Source organism: Ursus americanus, chromosome 32, assembly GCF_024610735.1.
Source record: "Ursus americanus isolate L20-20 chromosome 32, mUrsAme1.1.p, whole genome shotgun sequence".
Lineage (NCBI taxonomy): Eukaryota > Metazoa > Chordata > Mammalia > Carnivora > Ursidae > Ursus > Ursus americanus.
This window is the reverse complement of record NC_142158.1, coordinates 848,901-870,714: the sequence shown is the minus strand read 5'-3', so window position 1 is coordinate 870,714 and position 21,814 is coordinate 848,901. Positions and strand designations below refer to the sequence as shown.

The 21,814-nt window shown below is 46.8% G+C and overlaps 2 non-coding genes across 2 annotated transcripts; both read right to left on the bottom strand.

Moving 5' to 3' along the window:
• Window positions 1-8,401: 8,401 nt before the first annotated feature.
• Window positions 8,402-8,473, bottom strand: TRNAA-AGC (transfer RNA alanine (anticodon AGC)). Its single transcript has one exon. It is a non-coding gene; the product is annotated as a tRNA-Ala (tRNA).
• Window positions 8,474-21,123: 12,650 nt separating this feature from the next.
• TRNAA-CGC (transfer RNA alanine (anticodon CGC)) lies at window positions 21,124-21,195 on the bottom strand. Its single transcript has one exon. It is a non-coding gene; the product is annotated as a tRNA-Ala (tRNA).
• Between the last annotated feature and the right edge of the window lie 619 nt (window positions 21,196-21,814).

Genomic DNA, 21,814 nt, shown 5'->3' with positions numbered 1-21,814 from the left:
TCCTAACGCCTTTCCTGAGCCCAGTGTTCTGGCGTGGCTACTTTCCGTTCCACTCCGAGCGTTTCTGCAGGGAGTACAGTCGTAGTTTCTTGCAAACCAGGACGGTCACTTTTAAATTTAATCTATGTTAGCAAACTTCTGCGACTAGAACGACACCACTGCTCCATTGACCGTGCATTTACCGAGTGTGGAAAACAGCACGTCCGAGTCATAGTGGGCCAGACATCATGGCATTTCTGAATTCTAATTAGCTGCTCCCTTTATGGTAAGGACTGTAAATTTCGGTCACAAAAGTGAAGCTGGGATGCCAACGTGCACAGTGAAGCATCACCCAACAAGAGTGGCACACCTGAGGACCTACTGTGCGTCAGGGGCTGACCTGAGTTCTGTGTCTGCCACTAGGTACAAGATGACCACAGATGATCGAAAATGAAACAAATTTCAATAAAGTTTGTAAGTGTTACAAGAAAAGAAATACAAGGTAACAGACGAACACTTAGTGCAGGCTGGTAATACAGTGACGTACACAGTACTCGGTACTATGTGCACGGCTCAGTACATTTTGGGGGGCATTTCCCTTTATTAGATTTTTTTCTAGAAAAATGTCATATATAACACACGAACTATACAATTAGTACTTGAAGACATCTTTCATACTTCCAAGTTAATTCCAGGTGTTTAACGGAAAGAGGAATTTGTGCCAAGGTGTAATGAAATAAATCTGACCGAAGCCCAACGGTAGGAAGGTCTGTGAAGTACTTTTAAAGAGGCAGACCCAGTGGAACCTATTCCAACAAGGACCTCCCAGAAACAGACTTGCATTCGGATGTGGGAGTGAACAGGAAGACGAGACCACGGGGCAATCTGATGTAAAAGTGCTTGACTAACGTTAGACCCAGAACAGCTCAATGAGGGACAGGAGTATGGATAGCGGGACATTAGATTTTTCGTAACTGCAATAATTTCTCACGACCCTCAGCGAACGCTTCCTCTGTTGAGAACAGGGCGAGCCAACACACTATAGCTAATAGGTGTCATCAGTTGAACTTTGTCCCCCTAAACATTCCTATGTCGACATCCCAACCCCCAGTCCTTCAGAATGGGACATAAGTACTTAAGATCAAGTCATCCTGGAGCAGGGTGGGCCTCTCTGATATATAGTCTATATATATTACCTATCTCTATCATAGGTTGCCAGAGAACCACCAAAGCTCAGGGAGAGGCATGGGGCAGAAGAAACACCCTGCCTACACCGTGATCTTGGATTTGTAGTCTCCAGAACTGTGAGATAATATAGTCCCATTCTTCAAGCCTCCTCGTTTGCCTTATTTGGTTACGGCCATCCTAGGCATCATCCTCTGAAGAAGAACTAAGTTTTTTCCTACGTTTTGCCCCAAACGTAACTGAAATAAATTTATTTTAAAAGGGAACTGAACAGGGGGTGATGGGAGGAATGCGTGAAAGGTTTCTATACCCTAGCTAAAAATCTGAACAAAAATTAAAGTTCAAAGGCAAAAAGAAAAGGAAAGTAAAAAAGAGAGGAGAGGAGAGGGGAGGGAAGGAGAGGGGAGGGGAGGTGAGTGGAAAGAAGGGAAGGGAAGGAAGGGAGGGAAGGGGGGAAGGGAGGGAGGGACGAGGCAAGGAAGGGAGGGAAGGGAGGGAGGGGGGAGGCAAGGAAGAGAGGGAAGGGAGGGAAGGGAAGGAAAGGAGAAAAGCACAGAGAAGTACATGTCTGATCAGTGATCCAGGTCCAAAGTTCCTGGAAACAAACAGAAGTGGGGAGAGAGTGGAAACAAGTAAGGTCCACTCAGAACTGGAATATCTGACACACATGTGGGAAGAAGACAGCTACAGCCTGGGAAGGAAAAGTAAGAATGGGGTAGCACAGAAGCTGGGGAGGATAGAAGAATCAAACAGGAGTTATGGGGTAAGGGGCCATTACAGGGGGAGCAAAAGCAAAGACTGAGCTAGGAGCACAGGGCAGCTAGAGCCTCAGAGGAGGTTGGAGGGGGAAGGTGAGAGAAGGGGAAAGCGGGAAGGTAGGTGAGCGAGATCTGAGACTGAGTGGCTGGTACTCCAGCACAGGGGTGAGGGTGTGCGGGAAGAGGCACTAGGCAGAGGGATGCAGCCAGGAGAGGTGTGGCTGGAGGCCACAGAGGGGAGAGGGAGCTCAGTTACTGGGTCAGTAAAACAGGCTTCTAGTATAGGGAACCTGTGAAGATATATTTGCTTTGAAATGTTTTCCCCCATGTTTCTATTTACTGGCAAATGCTAGCTTCTTACAAACTTCCATCATACTTTATGGGAAAACCTCATAATTCTGACCTTATTTTTCCTTGATTTAAGATGAGTTACTTTAGAATAAAAGAAATCATCATTACACTTATAGTGGATTTCTCATCAGTAGCACTAGAAACCAAAAAAGAGCAACAACAGACAAATGATGGAAGAACACGATTAGGTGCTGAGGAAAGATAACTCTGAGACCAAAAGTCTTTAGCTAAATTATTGAAAAATAAGGATTAAATAAAGACCTTTAAAAATCTGTCATTAACTAAGATCTTGAGATCAGTGTGAAGTAATTAATTCGAGGGAAAAAGGAACTGAGTGAGAACTAGTGAGATGTGACAAGCAACAGTGAGCTAAATAGAAAGTTTCTAGCTAAATTTTTAAGCGGCATTTATTTGAACTATAATCGTTACATCTGGATGACTTTAGGAAGAACAAGGTCTCTGCGGGAGCTGGGTTACACTCGGACCTACAGAACTGTAAGATAAATTTGTGGTGTGTCAAGACTAAAACAAACAAACAAAACAAGGTCGAACCAAACTGTTAGCAGCAACGTCGGGGAAATCTGGAGGGCAATACTCATCATGACAACATTGTTAAACCCTGGTATTGCTCAAGAGGAGTGCAGCATTGGTCATGTCGCATAGGTGTGACGGACCTCCCGTGAGTGAGTGAGCCCGGGGGACAAGGACATTCACCAGGCTGATCACTAACCCAAGGGTCACTCTGTCTGCACTGACGTCAGCTGTGGAACCCTGTGCCATGTAAGAGCAAAAGCCAGTCGTCCCGTAGCAAACGCGTGAGGCATAATGTAACACGGAGGCTGACAATCAGCAGAAACGCGGACAAAGGCTATACAGACTCAGCTCCCAGATGAAGAAACATAAAAGGCCAACAAATGTATGACATACACTGAACCTCACCAGTAGTTTGACAAACGCAATCTGAATACATGTATCTTCCTCTACGGGCAAAACGTCTCGAGTTCAACAATGCCAAGGCTTGGTAGAGAGTGGGAGATATTATCATTGGTTGTTGCTAAGAATATACATTTTGCACAAGCAGTATGGAGAACATTCTGGCAATATCTAGAAAAGCCAGAGATATCCTTACTTTACGATTCAGCAATCCCACTTCCAGACACTGGATTTAGCAACTCCTTACAAATTGTCCAAGGAGACATGAGCAGTGATGTTCTCTGCAGCACTGCTTGGGAAGCAAATATTGGAAATAAAGCCTTACGTTCTCCAATAGATTAACTACACAATTAAAGCTTAAGTGCGATGCGTCTCCTTCTATCATAGGAATTTGTGTGAAACAGATAATAGTGAACAAAAAGAAGGTTGTTATAAATACGTGCAGTGGGACAGGTAAACAGCGTGACATTTTTACAGATATACATACATGTGGTAAAAGATTAAAATGTACAGTAAGGGTATAATGCAGGGAGGAAGGGAAATGAAAAGTGAGGGGTGAATTATTTTCTGAGAAACAGAAAGGTTTGGATAATGGGTTTCTGAGGTCTGCTGTAATAGTCTCTGTATTTATACTTTAAATATTTCATCATGAATTTTAATTTAATGAAAGAAAGTGTTTGGCATAAACTTTCACATTATCACATTAGAAAAATAATACAGAACTAAAGCAAGAGTCCAGTGCACTTGCAAAACTCCCAGTATTAGCCTATGTGCCCCACATGCAGTAGTCTCTTCCATTCATCAGATATTGCTAGAATTTCTAGACTTTCAAAGCTATGGATTAAATGCCTGAGGGAAATAACAAAGGGCAGAGAAATGGTCTTTGTCCTAAGTGGCTGAACGTTAACTGACAAAACAGAATGTAGCTGTGGGTGATGATAGTTCAAATTTCTCTAGAACACATGTTCTGTGCCTTCTTAAAGTGATTCCTATCTCTTCATAAATTCAGGGACCATCACTTCCCTAGAGAACTGGCCGTCTTTTGTGAGATAAAAATTTACACAAGAGAATTGCAGGATCTAAGAGCAAAGTTTGGCAGTTTAATTTTGTGTCAACTCGGCAAGGGTATCGTGCACAGTCGTTTGGTCAAAACCCGGTCTAGTGGTTGCGTGAAGGTATCTGTTTAGATGTGATTAACATTTAAAAGGGTAGATTTGAGTGAAGCAGAGGACCCTCCTTAACGAGGGAGGCTTCATCCAAGCAGCTGAAGGCCTGAAGAGAAAGGAGTTGCCCCGAGGAGGAAGAAATTCTGCTTCCAGATTACCTTTGGATGGATTCAAGACTACAACATCGCCTCTTCAGACTTGCCAGCCTGCCCTGCGAATTTCAGACTGTTGTGGGAGCCAACTCCTTAACACAGATCTCTCCCTTTCTCTATCTGCGTCTCTTTCTACACACACAGTAACACACACACAATATTGGTACGTTTCTCTAGAGAACCCTGACCAGCTCACAAAGTAAGATGCTCGGTTGCTAAGAGAAGAACACCTGTTACAGGAGAAGACCAGCGCGAACTGAGAGTTCAAGGAACTCCTAGACCTTCCCCCAATTCTCAGCATCACTCTTTCTCCATTAAGCCCCTAAACTTCACATGTAAGACCTGGAGAACTTATAAACTCCGCTGATCTAATGATTGAGCTACATACAGGTTGAAGCTATAGCTGGTAACCGGCTACCTTATACCCCTCACAAACAATATCCCTTTAGCAGGGTCACGAAAGCCTGAGGCTTCCACTGTCGCTTTGAGCAGACCATTAGGATATCTAAGAACATTTTGTCCATTAGCAAATTCAATGTAACGTATAACCATCCCCCCTGTGTCTCACTCACCCTTCACATTATTGTGGGCAGAGCGCCTCAGTCCCAAAAGTCTTCCTCTCAGTAGGGTGTTCATTCCGGGGGACCAGAGGTGGTCACTTCCTTCATGTTTCAGAGATTCTCCCCAAGCCCTGTCGGATTCCCTTCCTTGAGTGTTTGAACTCTCCCAGATTTGCTCCATTTTGCTGAAATCCTTTTGCTCGGAAGGCACTCTGGTCACCTTTGTGAGAAGTGAGATTGACTTCTTCCTTCTCATCTGGTTTGTCTTCTCTTTGTACCTGAAGGTCCAACATAGATAAAGAAGAGACAATTTTAGCCTTCTATGCTATCTAGGTACCTGGACGTATTTTATTGTAAATCACCAAGAGATCACTGGTCACAATTTAAAATTAAACTGTGCAAGGATTGCCCTGTACTACAATGGAGATCTGCTATGTCTCGCTCTCCTTGCAATGAAAAGAAAATATAAGGTGTATATTTTCACGAAATGACCTAATTTTCTCTGGCCACAAGGCTTTGTAGAAACTCCTAAATGCAGTGAGACCCAGTGTAGGCTCAGAGCAGTTTCACTGTTGCTATAGATAAAAGGAGTCTTTAGCCTTTTCTTCAATGCTTAGGAATAAAGATCGGCAAATAGAATTTTCCCCAGGTATCAACTCTCTGATCATTTCTATGCTTTTAGAAAAATAGCCCCTTTTCTTTCTATCTTTACTCCTCCTAATATTCTTTGGGCAGAAAAACTAAAGAAAATGAGATCTGGCTTCATCTAATTAAAATAGTCATCTCTTGAAATACTGTAAAAACATTATTAATTTTCAGGGAGCCAGAACCACATGATACATTAAAACAACCCCTCCCTTATGAAGACTTAGCCCCAAGTTACCAGTATCAACTCCCCTTTTCCAGGAGATAATTTTATTTCAGGAAACTAGGTCAGAGTCTCTCAGATCACTGAGAGATACCTCCAAATTTAAATCTGGGGGAGTAGGATTTAGGATATATCCCTTCTGTCCCAGAAGGCCCTGAATTATTAAGTGATCTACTTTCTTCCCAATGACCAGCTTTGCAAATTAGGGATCTCAGGGGTAGAAAGGGAGGGGGGAGGGGGAAGGGAAGAAAAGGGAGAGGGGTAGAAGAGGAGAGAGAGAGAGAAAGGTGGGGGGGTAGAGAGGGAGAGAAAGGGGATGAGGGGGAGGGAGGGAGATGGAGGGAGAGGGATGGGGAGAGAGGGGGATGGAGGAAGAGGGATGGGGAGAGAGGGAGGGAAAGGGAGGGAGAGGTGGGCAGAGGGGAGGGATGGGGAGTAGGTGGGATGGGGAGAGAGGGAGGGGGAGAGGGAGAGCAGAGAGAGCAGTCTTCTCTCCACTTAGAACTGAATGTGGAGAAGTTAAGTTCCATCCCATTGACAGCCTCCATCTGCCCCTGACTTGGTCAGTCTGCAGACTGCTCACATGTCTATGACTATCTGAGGGCCAGTGGTGTCTCTAGACAAGCTGAGCCTAACTGAAAAAGCAATAAACCTGCAGATGTCCTCTCTGATGCTTCTTCCCACCTTTGTGGATATTTGGAGATAATTTCAACAGAGTGTCTAGGCCAGTGGTTCCCAATCTTGGTCTAGGCCAGTGGTTCCCAATCTTGACAGCTTATTCCAGTCACCTAGGGAGCTTTTAAAAATGCCCGTGTCCATTCCACATTATAGACAAATTAAACTAGAACCTCTGAGTGGGATCCGGGCATCAGAAGTGCCAGAGCCCTCCAGGTGACTCCAGTGTGTCCCCAAGTTGGACAACCACTGCTTTAGCTCTGAAGACATCTGTGGGCTCAGGGAACTCTAATGACTCCTCTTTCCCCATCCGTCCCAATGCCCCCGACACACCGTATTCAACAAATACAATACTTTAGCCGGGAGACTGTTCTTGAACTGTCCCTAAAAGTTTTATTGGCTGAACTGAAGGAGCCTGTTTGTGTGGTTTGGAACAGAGGAAGCCGAAAAACAATCTCTGGCCAAGTTGATCACAGTCCGGTGACCCGAAGTGAAGACAAAGGAAGACAGGATGGGGATGAAAAGAAAGATCACGACAAAAACCGTTACTATTGCTCCGTAGAACTCTTGAGATTCCTCAGTGGCCCTCCTTGGCCATGGGCAGCAGGACGCACGGAGAGGCCTGTGGACGCTCTCCTCACCGACCACTCAGCTGGTAGACGCCACGGCTCCTCGTGTTAATTAGTGCGGAGTGTTGCAGTATCTTTGGGGGCCCATCAGAGTCACACTCGTCGGCCTGGATACCTATTGGCAAGAGCACGCGCGATCTATCCCGACGCCAACGGGGTGGGAGCTGCAGGGCGCCACAGGGTCACAGGCCCATCCCAAGGCCTACACCTCTATTCTGTGGGGTTTTCTCCTTAAGGAGTTAGGCAGCAAAACGTCAAAGAGTCTGACGCAAAGGACGATAGTCACCGTCATTGTTTAGGCCGGGTCCCTGCACCTGCAGAATTCGGGACACTCCCGGGGTCGCGTCCGCGGTCCCGGGACTGCAGAGCGGCCAGAGGCCAGCCTGGGGGAAGATCCGAAAACACAGAGAACCGTTCCTCAGTTCCGTGCGCTCGTCGTGTGACCGGGTGTCCAGGGAGGAGAGGCGGGGGCTGAATTCAGCGCGAGAGACCAGACGCCGCGTTCGCAGAGCGAGCAGATCTCCAAGCGAGAGCACCGAGGAGCCGCTGCCGACCGTCCTCACCCGCAGCAGCCGGGTCCTAGGGCAGCGGGTTCTCGCGCAGGGCCGAGGCGAGCGGCCGCAGACGCAGCCTGCAAACCGGCTCCCGCCGCGCGGACGCAGCGCCGAGCGCACTCGGAACAAAGCCGCCAGCTCCGCTCCGCTCGCGGGGGTGGCCCCGGAGCGAAGGCCACGTTCCGGGGGAAGGTCCACCCGCGTGTCCACGGAGCGTCCGCAGAAGAAAGCCTCGTCTCCCGCGCGAGCCACAACGTGGAAACCTCAGGCGGGCTCGCGCGCCCCGGCCCCGAAACGAAGCGAAGACACGAACTGATCCTCAAACCTTCTAGTTCAGAGTTTACACGGATGAACGTCAATAGTGCTTTTTTCTGGACCCAGGAGGGACCAGGGCCGCTCCGGACTCGCTTGGTGGGCGGGCGCAGGCAGGGGCTGCGGGCGCGAGGCAGGTGCAGTTTGCAGCGGAAAGGTTACGCGCACGCCCCAGCAGACCGCGAGCGTTGGGGAGCAAGACGACCATTCCTGGGATCCTGCGGGAACCGGCTGAGGCCGGAACAAGAAAGCTACTTCCCAGCAAGGGGACAAAAGGAATGGAGATGCTGGGGATCGAACCCGGGACCTCATGCATGCTAAGCATGCGCTCTACCACTGAGCTACATCCCCACTGCACGCACATGGTGCCTTTTAAACTGACTTCACGAAATGAGGCAAATTTATCCCTCTTAACAGTTCACAAAAATCTGCCTTGTTCTTCCGTAAAGGGAACTCGAATTTTCACCACTTTCCTCCATAGAAATCCACTGGCAAGGAACTGTGACCCGCAAACTGCCGACACTCAGGACCCGAGGAGAACACGCTGGGGGGCGAATCTCGGCAAGAAACTCGCCCACACGTGTCCTCAGTGTCTGAGCGCTTTTCTGTGTTTCCAAAGGCCTGTGGGTCAAAGGAAAGATGCTTCCAGGAAAGAGAAAAACGCTTTGGCAATGACCGTCTTTAACCGGGGCCACCACAGTCCGCCAGCTCTCCTCCGCCTGGCTGCACCCTGTTCCCGGGCTCCAGAAACCGCCGTGCGCCTTTTCTCAGAAAACAAGGAGCCGGTGGAGGGAATTCTGTTAAAGAATAACCTTCCACTGCAAACGACTTGGAGGGCTGAAGGGGACAGAGGCTGGATTGCTGCCTGCTGCCTTCTGACCCTCATTTTATCCAAAAATGCAAATCAAACCTGGACAGTATAAACCCACGGATCCCGCTCTGATGCTTCGGAACAAAGGGCCCGGAAAGAGCTGAGAAACGCGTTACTTGTAAGATTGGGGTGAAACACCTGCTTCCCCGCCGCTTTATTTGCTGCAGAGGGAGCGGTTCTCCCGCCATCCCGGACCCTCCCTCCCCAAGGGTGCAACCCGAGGTTTTACGCCTGCCTGGCGTTCAGGGGCGTGCCCGGGCACGGTGCCCTGTGTCTGCTAGAACGGACGGGGTGCCCAGGAGCAAAGAGGGGAAGCTGAGGCTGTGCTCGCACAGGCGCGGAGGGCGGCTCAGGGCGGCTGCTCTGGGGGGCTGGGGGCCCCGAGGAGACCCCGCCGCAGAAGCCGGCGCGACCGCAGCACCCCAGCATTCCTCATGCTTTCACCTTGCCAAGACAGCCTGAACTCCGTTCCCGCAGCAGGGATGGTGGGCCCACACCGTTTGCGGCAATCTGAGTTGTCTAAAGTAATTAGGGCCTGACCCTTTCTTTCTGCCAGTGACCGCTTTAATGGAGGGTATGTGACCCTCTGGTGGCTAGGCACAGTAGCCAGTCCGCCCAAAGACTTCAGGTTCTTGTCAGGATAAAAAGGGAAACGGGAGAAGACAACCGCCCGTCTTCATTTAGCCTTCCAATTCGATTTTCAAGGAATATGGTTTCTGATAATAGTCTGGTATCTTGAGAGAAACAGATAAAAATTATTTTTGTAAATAATGACTATTTACCAAAGAGAAACTTTTCTTGAAGGCTTGCTGTGAATATTAGTTATCTATTGCTGAGTAATACTCCAAAATTTAATGGGTTAAGAACATAAATGTGTATTATCTTGCAGACTGTGTGGGTCAGGAACTCCAGAGCGGCTTGGCTGGGTTCTGGCCCCAGGTGTCCTGTGAAGCAGAACTCAGGCGTCTACAGGGCAGGCAGCCTCTGAGGTGTGACTCTGTCTGCAGGATCTGCATTCAAGATGCTGGGAGGAGGCCTCGGTCCCTCCTCACCTCTGTCTCCCCGACTGATTTAAGTGGGAGGGAACTGCCCAAGGGTGTGTAATGGGGAGGCAAGGATCTCACTGGGCCTTCTGAAGGTTAGCCAAGAGACTGTGTTATCCCTAATTGTACCTCAGTGTGGACTACAGTACGTGGCATGAGTAAATACTTGAAGCATTTTTTAAAAAGAGTGAATGAGTGAATGGATAGAGACAGAGACGCTTGTAAACATGAATAAACAGAGTACTTTCAGGGGCCACTTAGGAGACTTTAAATGGAAGAAACCATGAAATTTGCTGTCAACCCTCTCAATTCCAATAGAAGAAATGGAAAATTTGTAAAAATGCATAAATTACCAAAGAGTAATTGTAACCTAATTCAATATACAGGCATTTTAAAGACTGAATCAAGAATTCAAGCAAAATTTCCATAAAATATAATTTCCAGTCTGAGACAATTTTACGGCATGTTGTATGAAATCTTACAGGAAGTGATAACCTCTATGTTATACAAAATACTCCAGAAAACAGAAAAGCTTATTTGAAGATACAAGCATAATAGTGCTACCAAAAGCCAATGAAGAAAACTTAAGGAAGAAAAATTATAGGACAATTTCACTAATGAACACAGAGGCAAAAACACAAATAAAAAACTGGAACAGACTTCCAGTTTCTGATTCCATATATAGGGAATTTGGAAGTCACCACTCCATCCTGATAACAAGTAAAAAGCAAAACAGACTGAAAAATCAACAACTCTCTGGATCCGTGAGAGGGGTGAGGACACAGCCCAAACTGCTGCCCCCAAGGCTGAAAAGACAGACAGGTAATACAGGGAGGGAGCGCACTCTTGACTTCTACTCAACGTGGACTGCAAGTCCTCGCTGGGCAACTGGGCAAGAGAAAGAAAGAAAAGGCTCACCAAATGGAAACGAAGTAAAACCGTCACTATTTGCAGATGCCGTGATAGTATGTATATAGAAAACCCTGAAGACTCCACCAAAAACTGGAAACTAATAAACAAGTTGCAGGATACAAAATCAACATACGAAAATCAGTTGTTTCTATACACTCATAACGAACTATCTGAGAAAAATTAAGAAAACAATCCCATTTTAAAGAAGATGTGCTATATATACAGAATGGAATATTACTCAGACAAAAAAAGAATGAACTCTTGCCATCTGAAAAGACATGGATAGAACTAAAGTAGTATGCCAAGTGAAATAAGTCATTCAGAGAGACACAAATACCATATGATTTCACTCATATGTGGAATTTAAGAAACAAAACAAATGAACAAAGGGGTTAAAAGGAGAGAGAAACAAACCATAAAACAGACTCTTAACTATAGAGAACACACTGATGATCATCAGAGGGGAGGTGGGTGGGGGATGGGCTAGATGGGTGATGGGGACTAAGGAGCTCACTTGTGATGAGCACTGGGTGCTGTAAGTGATGAATGACTAAATTGTATACCTGAATCTAACATGACACTGTATGTTAACTAACTGGAATTTAAGTAAGAACTTTAAAATTTTTTTTTAAAAATTAAAAAAAGAAAGAAAACAAACCCATTTATAGTTGCATCGAAAAGAAAAAAAAAATACCTAGAAAGAAATTTAACCAAGGAAGTGAAGATCTATACACCAAAAACTGTAAGACATTGATGAAAGAAATTGAAGAAGACATTAAGAAAATGGAAAGATATATCCATGTTCATGGATCGGAAGAATTAATATTGTTAAAAATGTACCCATACTACCCAAAACAATTTACAGATTCAGTGCAATTCCTATCAAAATTTCAATGGCATATTTTATAGTAATAGGAAAAAAAATCCTAAAATTTATATGGAACCACAAAAGAAGCTGAAGAGCCACAATGATCCTGAGAAAGAAGACCAAAGCTGGAAGCTTCACACTTCCTGACTTTAAACTGTATCATAAGGCTAGAGTAATCAAAACAGCATGGTATTGGCATAACAACAGACACAGAGATCAATGGCACACAACAGAGCTCAGAAATGAACCCATGCATATGTGGCCAATTAACTTATGACAGAGGAGCCCAGAATATACAATGGGGAAAGGACAGCCCCTTCAGTAAATGCTGCTGGCAAAACCGGACAGCACATGCACAGGAATGAAACTGGACTCCTATCTCATATTGCACACAAAAATTAACTCAAGTTGGGCTAAACACTTGGACGGAAGACTTGAAACCATAAAACTCCTAGAAGAAAATGTAGAGGGTAAGCTCCTTGATATCGGTCTCAGAAATGATTTTTTGGATTTGACAACAAAAGCAGAAACAATAAAAACAAAAATAGATAAGCAGGACTACATCAAACCAAAAAGCTTCACTTCTGCACAGCAAAGAAAATCATCAACAAAATGAAAAGGCGGCCTACTGAAATGGGAAAAAAATATCTGCAAATCATATATCTGTTTAGTTAGCTGATAAGGGGTTAATATCCAAAATATATAAAGAACTCATACAACTCAATAGCAAAATTGAACAAATAATCCCATTTAAAAATGGGCAGAGGAACTAAACAGACATTTTTCCAAAGAAGATACACAAATGGCCACAGGTTTATGAAAAAGTGTTCGACATCACTCATCATCAGAGAAACAGAAATAAAAACCACAATGAGATCTCACCTCACACCTGTTCCAATGGCTGTCAGCCAAATGACAACATCACAGGTGAGGATGCGGAGAAAAGGGAACCCTTGTGCAGCCACTAGGGAACACAGTAAAGTGGTTCCTCAAAAACTAAAAACAACTACTATGTGATCCAGCAATTCTACTTCTGGGTGTGTGCTGACGTGGGAAGGATGTTTTAGGGTTGGAACCCAACGGCCAAGAAAGAATTCTTGGGACGTCTTTGGTGCAAGAAGGTGGTTTTATTAAAGCACAGGGACAGGACCCGTGGGCAGAAAGAGCTGCACAGGGTCACGAGGAGTGGCCCATTACATAAGCTTTCAAGCTGGGAGGGGCAGAGACAGCACAAGCCTCCCAGGACCCTGAGGGGGCAGCTGTTGTTAGGAAAGGTCGTTTATTACTGCTTAGTAAGAACTCAGTCCTGAGACCCCTCAGATGTGGATGGGTGGGTCATATGCTTGGGGGATGATTGCTAGCATGTATCTTGGGGGTAGAGATAAAGGAATTTCCGAAGGAATTTCTATATGTTAAAGTAGACTCACAGGGTCCAGGGTCAGTCTGAGGTTGCCTTTTGCCCTCAGCAAAGCGTCAGCATCCAGGCAGCTGAGCTCCCAGAGGAAGGTCACACTGCCTTTAAGGACTTGTGAATGGGTTGTAAGTAGTAAGGAAATTTTTCTTTTGCTTTTGTTTCCCACATCATGTCTATCTGTGATGCTGTGATTTATAATAGGAAATACGTATTTCATTTTCATCCTGTTGCTTGCACAGAGCTCCTAAAACCCATCGAATTTCCTAAATCATTACAGCAACGAAGGTGTCTTTGGCTATGTTAATAGTGACTGCACCTAAGTTGTGGGCTGGTTGTCCGGAGATTAAAGGCTGGAACTTTCAGTCCTACCTCTCTCACCTTCAAGCCGGGGAGAAGGGCTGGGAGTTCAATCAATCGCCAACCGCCGTACATAGTCATGCCTAGGCATGGAGACTTCCCTGCACAAAACCCCCGAAGACGATGATTTGGAGCACTTCTGGGTTTGTGACCACGTGGAGATGTGGTGTGAGTGGTGCACCTGGAGAGCATGGAAACTCCACGCCCTTTTCCTGAGCATCTCTTCCGTCTGGCTGTTTCTGAGTTACATCCTTTTAATCTAGTAAGTAAAATGTTTCTCTGAATAATGTGAGCTGTTCCAGCAAATTAATCAAACCCAAGGAGAGAGGGTCATGGAAACCTCTATTTCTAGCCAGTCAGTGAGAGCGCAGGTAACAACTCGGACATGCGCTGGTGTCTGAGGCAGGCACAGCGAGTGGGAGGGGAAAACAGTTCTTTGCTGGATCGAGCCTTTTACTGTGGGATCTGATTCTGTCTCCCGGTAGACAGTGTCAGAATTCAGCCAAATGACAGGACGCTCAGCTGAGACACAGAGCATTGCTTACTGGTGTGGGAAATTCCCTGCACACACACAGTGGAATTTGGTGACAAGAACCACCTTTTAATATTCAAAGGAAATCAGAACAGGTATCAAGGAGATATCTATACTCCCATGTCCACTGTAGCATTAATCGCAGTAGCAATACACGGAAACAACCAAAGTGGCCATCCACGGACGAAGGGATGAAGATGTGGTCTATGTATTCAATGCAGGATTACCCGGCCCTGAGAGGGAAGGAAATGCTGCCAGTAATGACCCCATTCATGGCCCCTCGGGGCGTTATGTACGTGAAGTAAGTCTCAGAGGAAGACCAATGCTGCGTGGTAGCACTTCTGTGAGGAATGGGGGGGTCAAACTCATAAAAACAGAGCAGAAGGCAGGAAAGTGGGGGAAACAGAGAGGCTGACAAAAGGGTACAAATGTTCCCCTCCTTCACCTTGAAGATGAGTAGGGTCCAAGGATCTCCCATAAAACACGGGGACTGGAGCTGGTAACACTGGATTGTGTAACCGGAATCTGCTGAGAGTAGAGCTTCCATGTTCTCACACACGCGACAAAGAAAATGATGGATGGGACACCTGGGTGGCTCAGTGAGTGAAGTGTCCGACTCTTGATTTTGGCTCAGATCAGGGTCTCAGGCTTGTGAGAGTGAGCTCCCTGCTCATGGGGGGTCTGCTGAAGATTCTCTCCCTCTCCCTATTCCTATTCCCCTCCCCCTGCGTGTGCACTCTCGCTCTCTTTCTAAAATAAATACACACGTAAAAAGAAGGTGATGGATGTATTAATTAACTAGATGGGGAAAGCCTTCCCAGCGTGTATGTGTATCAAATCACGCACATTGTACACAATAAATACCTGACAGTTTCATGTGAATCATAACTTTTGTGATCTATGCCTGACCCACACTACTTGCCCAAAAACATTACTTGCAGAACTTCCTGAGATACATAGCAATTGAAGAGGAATAGGCCTCAGCAGCCGATAGTTCTCAGGAACCAGAAGAACGTAAGAACTGCCACTCTCAGACCAGGAGATCACCCAACCCTGTCCCACGCGACGAAAACTCCCCGGGCTGATTCGGAAGTAGAGACGGCCCAAAGTCACCTTTGCCGGACTAATCCCCTATGAGCCTCAGACACACTAGGTCAGCTCCAGAGAACTGATGGTGCGACCCCTGCTGGCCCAGGGACTTCGACCTGGACTCTCACCTGGAGGCGACCTTTGCCCCAGTTCACGCTGAATTCCCACTGCAAAAGCCCTTGGCGAGTATGCCGCACTCTTAGGTTAAAGCTCCCAGTTTTGTTGTTGAGGAGACACTGCTCTGGGAAACATCCCTGGTGTTCTTTACTTGTGCAAATAAAACCGTCCCTGCTCCTATTCCTTGGCTTGGGGTGTCTTTCGGCTTGATGCCCCCCAAGAGACAAGCCCAGTTTCAAGTGAGATCACAAGTCTGATGTGGATTACCTCTGCCTCTCCCTGGCTGGATACAAACGGAGGTTCACACGACTGCCTCCTCAGAGCCAGTTAATCTGCTGAAGCAGCTCACAGACCTCTACCAACCAGGTCACTGACACCAGGGTACCCCCCTGACTGCGTTATTAAAAAGGGTTACACTACAAGACACAGACGAACAGTCACACGGAGACAGACATGGTGAGATCTTCAAGGGTCCCGAGCACGAGAGCTTCTGTCCATGTGGACCTGGGTGCACGGCCCTCCAGCGTGTAGGTGCTTCACCAGCAGGGACAGTCAGCAAACCCTGTTGCTCCAGAGTTTTGTGCAGCTTCGTCTTTAGACCCTCACTTCCCAGAGGCCTGTGGCTGAGGCTGGAAGTTGCCACACTGTACCCGCTGAGTCTTCCTGTGATCAGCCCATCGAAGGCTACCTAGCGGGTCCCACCCTAAGTCGTCTCATTAGCATAAATTCAGGTGAGGTCAAAAAGAGCTCCTTACAGTAACAGAAGTACCCCGGTCATTGAGGAAAGCACCTGGGTTTTAGGAGCTCTCTGCTAGGAATCTGGGACAAAGACAAAATGTATTTCTTATTATGCCAGAATGAACAGCCATGATTATTAAGACAGGGAAAGCAAATCACTAGGGAACAATATTGGGATTTCCAGGCAGCACAGTCTACCCATTTAATATTTGTTACTCTGAATTTAAAATGAATCCAATGAGCACAGTTGAGTGTTGTTCTTTGGAAAATCTGGGCTTCCCAGGCATCGGCACAGTTAGTTTCCACCTTGACTAAGGACCTTGCCAGCACGTGCAATGCAAGGAGAGAAGGGAAGTTGACTTACGGGCATTTATGAGTTTGAAGAATGGCTGGAGATGCGTACTACAGTGAATGAGTAGGAAAGTAGTGTATGCTTTTGACAGATAATGGAGACTAGCACTGAGAGTCCTGGGTGATTGGTTAGCTATGTGCAGGTGGGGGGGCGGGGGGGAGCAGGGCAAGGCACCCATGGAACAGCAAGGTGGAGAAAAGCCATAGGCTACGTGCCTCTGACTCTTGTAAGGGACCGAAGATGTGTTTTGAGAAGTATCCGCTTGTAGAGTGCATTTAGAGCAGTTTAGGACACAAGACGGCTTAGGAAGAACGTGTGGGATATGAAGAAAATCATCTAAGGTCTGAACTCTGAAACACACCAACATTTACCAAAGTATGTGCATTAGATTTAGAGACAAAGGAGTCACTGGTGACTCTGATAACCAATCCACTAGAGCTCTAGGATTCAAGGCCACATTCCGAGAGTAGAGAAGGGAGGGTGAGATGAGGAATGGAGACACAGGGTAGAAATAGGCATTGTGAGAAATATGGCTGGGATCTGGAGGGGAGGAAGAGAGTGGTGACCATAAGACAACATGCAGCCAGGGGAGAAACCTGAGCCACTGTAGGTAATAATAAGAAGTCATGAGAGAGGGAGAGGTGGAAGTAAGAATAATTGAGAGAGCAGGGTCCCTGTGACTGCAGGACACAATGGCTCCAGCACCACTGGACGACTATAAACCACAGAAACGTATTTCTCACTGTCCCAGAGGCTGGGAGTCCAGTCAACACACAGGCAGATTTGGTGTCTGGTGAGAACGTGCTTCCTGAGTCGTGTGTGTCCTAACAGGGTGGAAGGGGCAAGAGAGCTCTCTGAGGTCTCCTTTATTTATTTTTTTAAGATTTATTCATTTTTATTTGAGAGAGAGCACATGAGAGAGAGAGAGGTTGGGGGGTGCAGGGGGAGAGGGAGACAAGCAGACTCCCCACCGAGCAGGGAGCCTGATCTCACAACCCTGAGATTATGACCTGAGCCAAAACCAAGAGTCAGATGCTCAAGCGAGCCACCCAGGTGCCCCTGAATTCTCCTTTATAAGGGCACTAATCCTACCATGAAGATCCCACCCTCACGACCTCACCACCTCCCAAAGGCCCACCTGCAAATACTATCACACTAAGGACTAGGTTTCAATCTATGAATGTAGGGAGGTCACATTCAGTCTACAGCAATATGAAAAGAGCAACATGCAGGAACTGAAGATTCACAGGGAGAACAAAATGTTAAGGAACTGGGAGTTTCAGTTCAGTAGAAAAAGAGAAGTTGTGGAAGTACCTGGATGAAATAACCAGGAGAGATAGATTAGAATTAGACTGCCGGCTAGTGTGGTACATAGAATAATGGCCCCCAACGACACACGTGTCCTAATTCCCAGTCCTGAGAATGTTACCTTACACGGTAAATGGGACTTAGAAGTTTGACGAATTTGAAAATCTTGACATGGAGAGATTATTCTGGATTATTCACGTGAGCCAAGTGTAATCACAAGGGTCCTTACAAGGGAAAAAGGGAGCAAAGTCAGTCAGTCATATAAAGACAAATACCATATGATCTCACTCATATGCAGAATTTAAGAAACAAAACACATGAAAACAGGGGAAGAGAAAGACAAATGAGATGAAACCAGAAAGGGAGACAAACCATAAGCGACTCTTAACTCTAGGAAACGAACAGGGTTGCTGGAGGGGAGGTTGGGGCGGGGGAGGGGTAACAGGGTGATGGGCATTAAGGAGGGCACGTGATGTGATGAGCACCAGGTATTATATGCAACTGATGAATCACTAAATTCTGCCCTTGAAACTAATACAATGTTAACTAAATTAAATTTAAATTTAAATATTTTTTTAATCACTGTATACCACACAGACTTAGTATTTTAGTATAACAGGGATTCATGCTAATATGGAGAGCATGGTCATGGATGTGAGTGGCTGAAGCAGAGTGGGAAGTAAAGGTCTTTGGGAAATCAGAGACTGGGGAGCCAGAAGCTAAGATCCTGGGTGACCTGTCTTCACAGGTGCTGACGTCACCAAACCAAGTGGAAGAAGCGAGGCACCAGTCTCCATTCATCTAGGAAGAATCTTCTCGATGAGAAATGTGACATAATTGTACAGACCACAGCTTCCAAGGGACAGAGTTTTGTGTTTTTTAATGCAGATAGAAATTTAATGGTTTGGGGGGCGCCTGGGCGGCTCAGTCGTTAAGCGTCTGCCTTCGGCTCAGGGTGTGATCCCAGGGTCCTGGGATCGAGCCCCACATCAGGCTCCCTGCTCCGCTGGGAGCCTGCTTCTTCCTCTCCCACTCCCCCTGCTTGTGTTCCCTCTCTCGCTGGCTGTCTCTCTCTGTCAAATAAATAAATAAAAATCTTTAAAAAAATAAAAAGAAAGAAATTTAATGGTTTGGAAATTGGAATGAGGTCTCGGGAAGGTGCCAACCCGTCTCCTGATTTGAGATTGAAGAGCGTGCTGATTCTACTTGAAATAGCCATCTCACTAGGAAGAGCCGGTTGAAGTTAAAGCAGGAGTGTGTGTCTAGGTGGGTTGTTAAACATGGAAATATGAGTTACAAAGAGTGGAGCTGAAGTATTCAGGTGAGAAGGACTGCATGTTTAAGTCATTAAAATGGAAGGACAGAGGGTATGTACATCCTGGAAAGTACTAGAGAGGGTAGAGAATTGGCGGGCTCATGTCTGCAGTGGTGAACTGGGACAGCAAGAGAGAGAGAGACAGAGGGTTTAGCTGGCCAAATGGCTTCCAAGTAAATTAACCACTCTCCATAGTCCGAAAGATCCCACTGGAAGTGGAAAAATGGGTGAGGAGTGATTAAGAAATTAAGAGATTGAAACGAGCAAGGCTCTCAGAATTTAGCTTCATCCCAGAGATGGATCCCCTGCCGAACCTCAATCTCTTTGAAAACAATGAGCCTGCCTACTGTGCAGGTCCCTGGGAGCACACAAGCCCCAGACTCTCACTCTGGGGTTCTAAGGAACGGTCTTGGCACAAGTCTTGATGTCCTGAGGCTTACTCCTTGGTGGAGGTCCCCACCACAGCTCTTCTGACTCCTGCAGTCATGACTGAATGAATCTAGTTTTCTCTTTCACCACCAGTCCTAATCCATTTTTTCACATTGTTTACAGAATGACCTGATGGTGGCAACGTCTTCTTTAAAATGCTTCTTTGTCTCCTCACTGCCGACTGGGTCCCCCGGGAAGGCATACACAGGGACATTGTCATCGGAAACGTGTGTGTGTCTGCACTCCTTTATGATGTTTAGGGACTCTGACAGTTTGAGTCAGATGCTTGCTTTCAAGGTTACGGGCATTGATCTAAACCTGGCCAAGCAGATATTCTTTTCCACTTAAGTTAACTTAGATTCAGTGTTTGCTTTTTGCAACCAAGAACACTGACTGATAGAGTCCAAAACCGCTGACGGGCCATATAGTCCTACATTTCCCTAGAGCATCCTGTGATCCAGCCATATGTAACTACCCAAACTGTCCAACACTGTGTGTCCTGTCTTCATGCCATGTGCATTTATTACGACTAGAATCACACTACGACCCTCACTTCCAGCTGCAAACGCCCACTTATTCTTTAATGCACATCACTAGTATCTTCTTTTGGGAAGATTTTCCTGACCTACCTCCTCAGAATTGATCCTACCCAGTATCTCCCACAAACCTCCAACATGCGAATTATGACAGAGTTGCAATATGGTTTATAAATCCTCTCCCCTCCTTTCCGCTGTTGCCTCCCGATTCAGCACAGCTACACAGCAATATAGAAAAAGCACCCGACGGAGGGTTATGAAGTAAATTATTGGATTTCCTTCTAGTAAGGGCAAATACATGCTACCATTTTACTGTATTTTTTAATGTGAATGGAAACAGTAAATTATTGTTACATTATCAATATTTCAAAGCACTCAGTTGAATCAAGGAATCAATGTAAATGCAATCGGAAATCACATAAGCCTAAAACCCCATCTGCTGAGAGATGGCCAGAACGGGGCCTCACTTTGACCTCCGGTGCTGTCAGGCAATCTCCTGCCAGTTTCTAACCAACTCTGCCTTCCATTTCTACGAGCTATTTCTAACCTTAACTATTTTCCCAAGCCTCCTGCACTGGCCCAAGACCAGCTCTCCTGCACAGAATCCTTAAGTAAAGCCAAAGAGGCAGTGAGAAATAAAATGGTAACTAGGTTAGTGACTGTGGCCTATGAAGAAATTCCTCGAATGGTCTTAGGGTGGACTCTTGAATATTGATACGCAACTCCCACCTCAATACCAAAATCCTACCTTACCCGTCCCTTTAAAAATTACTGAAAGATATGTTACTTCTGATAATTTTCCAGTGTAACGTGAGAATGGATGGGACCTCATGACGTGCAGCTGCATCCCCTCTTCCTCGATGCTTTCATAGGATGAATTTCTTTCGAACTGTCCCTCTGACTTTGTACTTCTCACTGCGTAATAAAACACCCCAGGGAAATTTCCACAAAGCAGGGAATATGCGGTGCTTAATCAAATGTCAGAGAACTAAACACAGACGGGAAAGAGCTGTACCTAAAGGGAATGATACAGGTTAAAGATGAGAAGGGACTAAAATGTTTCATCTGGAAATTCTAGAGCAGAGGCTGGACTAGTTAAGAACCGGAATAAAAAGCTGAGTGGAGATGCCGGGGATCGAACCCGGGGCCTCATACATGCGAAGCATGCGCTCTACCACTGAGCTACATCCCCTGGCGTGGAACAGCGGCCGGGCAGCATTCCTGTCCTGTTAAAAGCGCAGAATTATTCGGCGCTGTTCGGTCCCCACCCCGAGCGTTCGGTCCGGGAGGGAGGCTCCCACCTGCAGCCTCGCTGCCAGCGCGAGCGGACGCCGACCCCGGAGCCGCGCACCGCCCGTCTCCGCCCCGGCCACATGCAGCATCCGGCACAGGCGCGCACGGGCCGTCCAGATCGCGGAACCAGCTCCGGCCAGCCACAGGCTCACAGAAAACGCCGCCCCAGCTCCTCGCCGCTGAGTCGGCTGAAAGGGGGACCGAATCTGGGACCTGCCGCCCCCAGCTTGACTCCGCTCAGAGAAAAACCTGAGATAGACCAACGCGCGCAAATCCTGCCGTGATCCTGCTCCCGAGGCAACGGCTGGGCCCACACAGACCTCGCCAGCTGACACTGGAGCGCGCACCTGTGCACCCTGGCTTCGTGGAGAATCTCGGATTCAGCAAGCCCGGGTTCTTTCCCTCTTTGCTTGATCCACGTGCCAGCTTCTCTTTGCTCGCGTCCCGTCGAGCCCCCGCGAGTCCGCGCAGAGGGAACCCCGCACCCGCCCGCCCCGGCCCCCGCGAGTCCGCGCAGA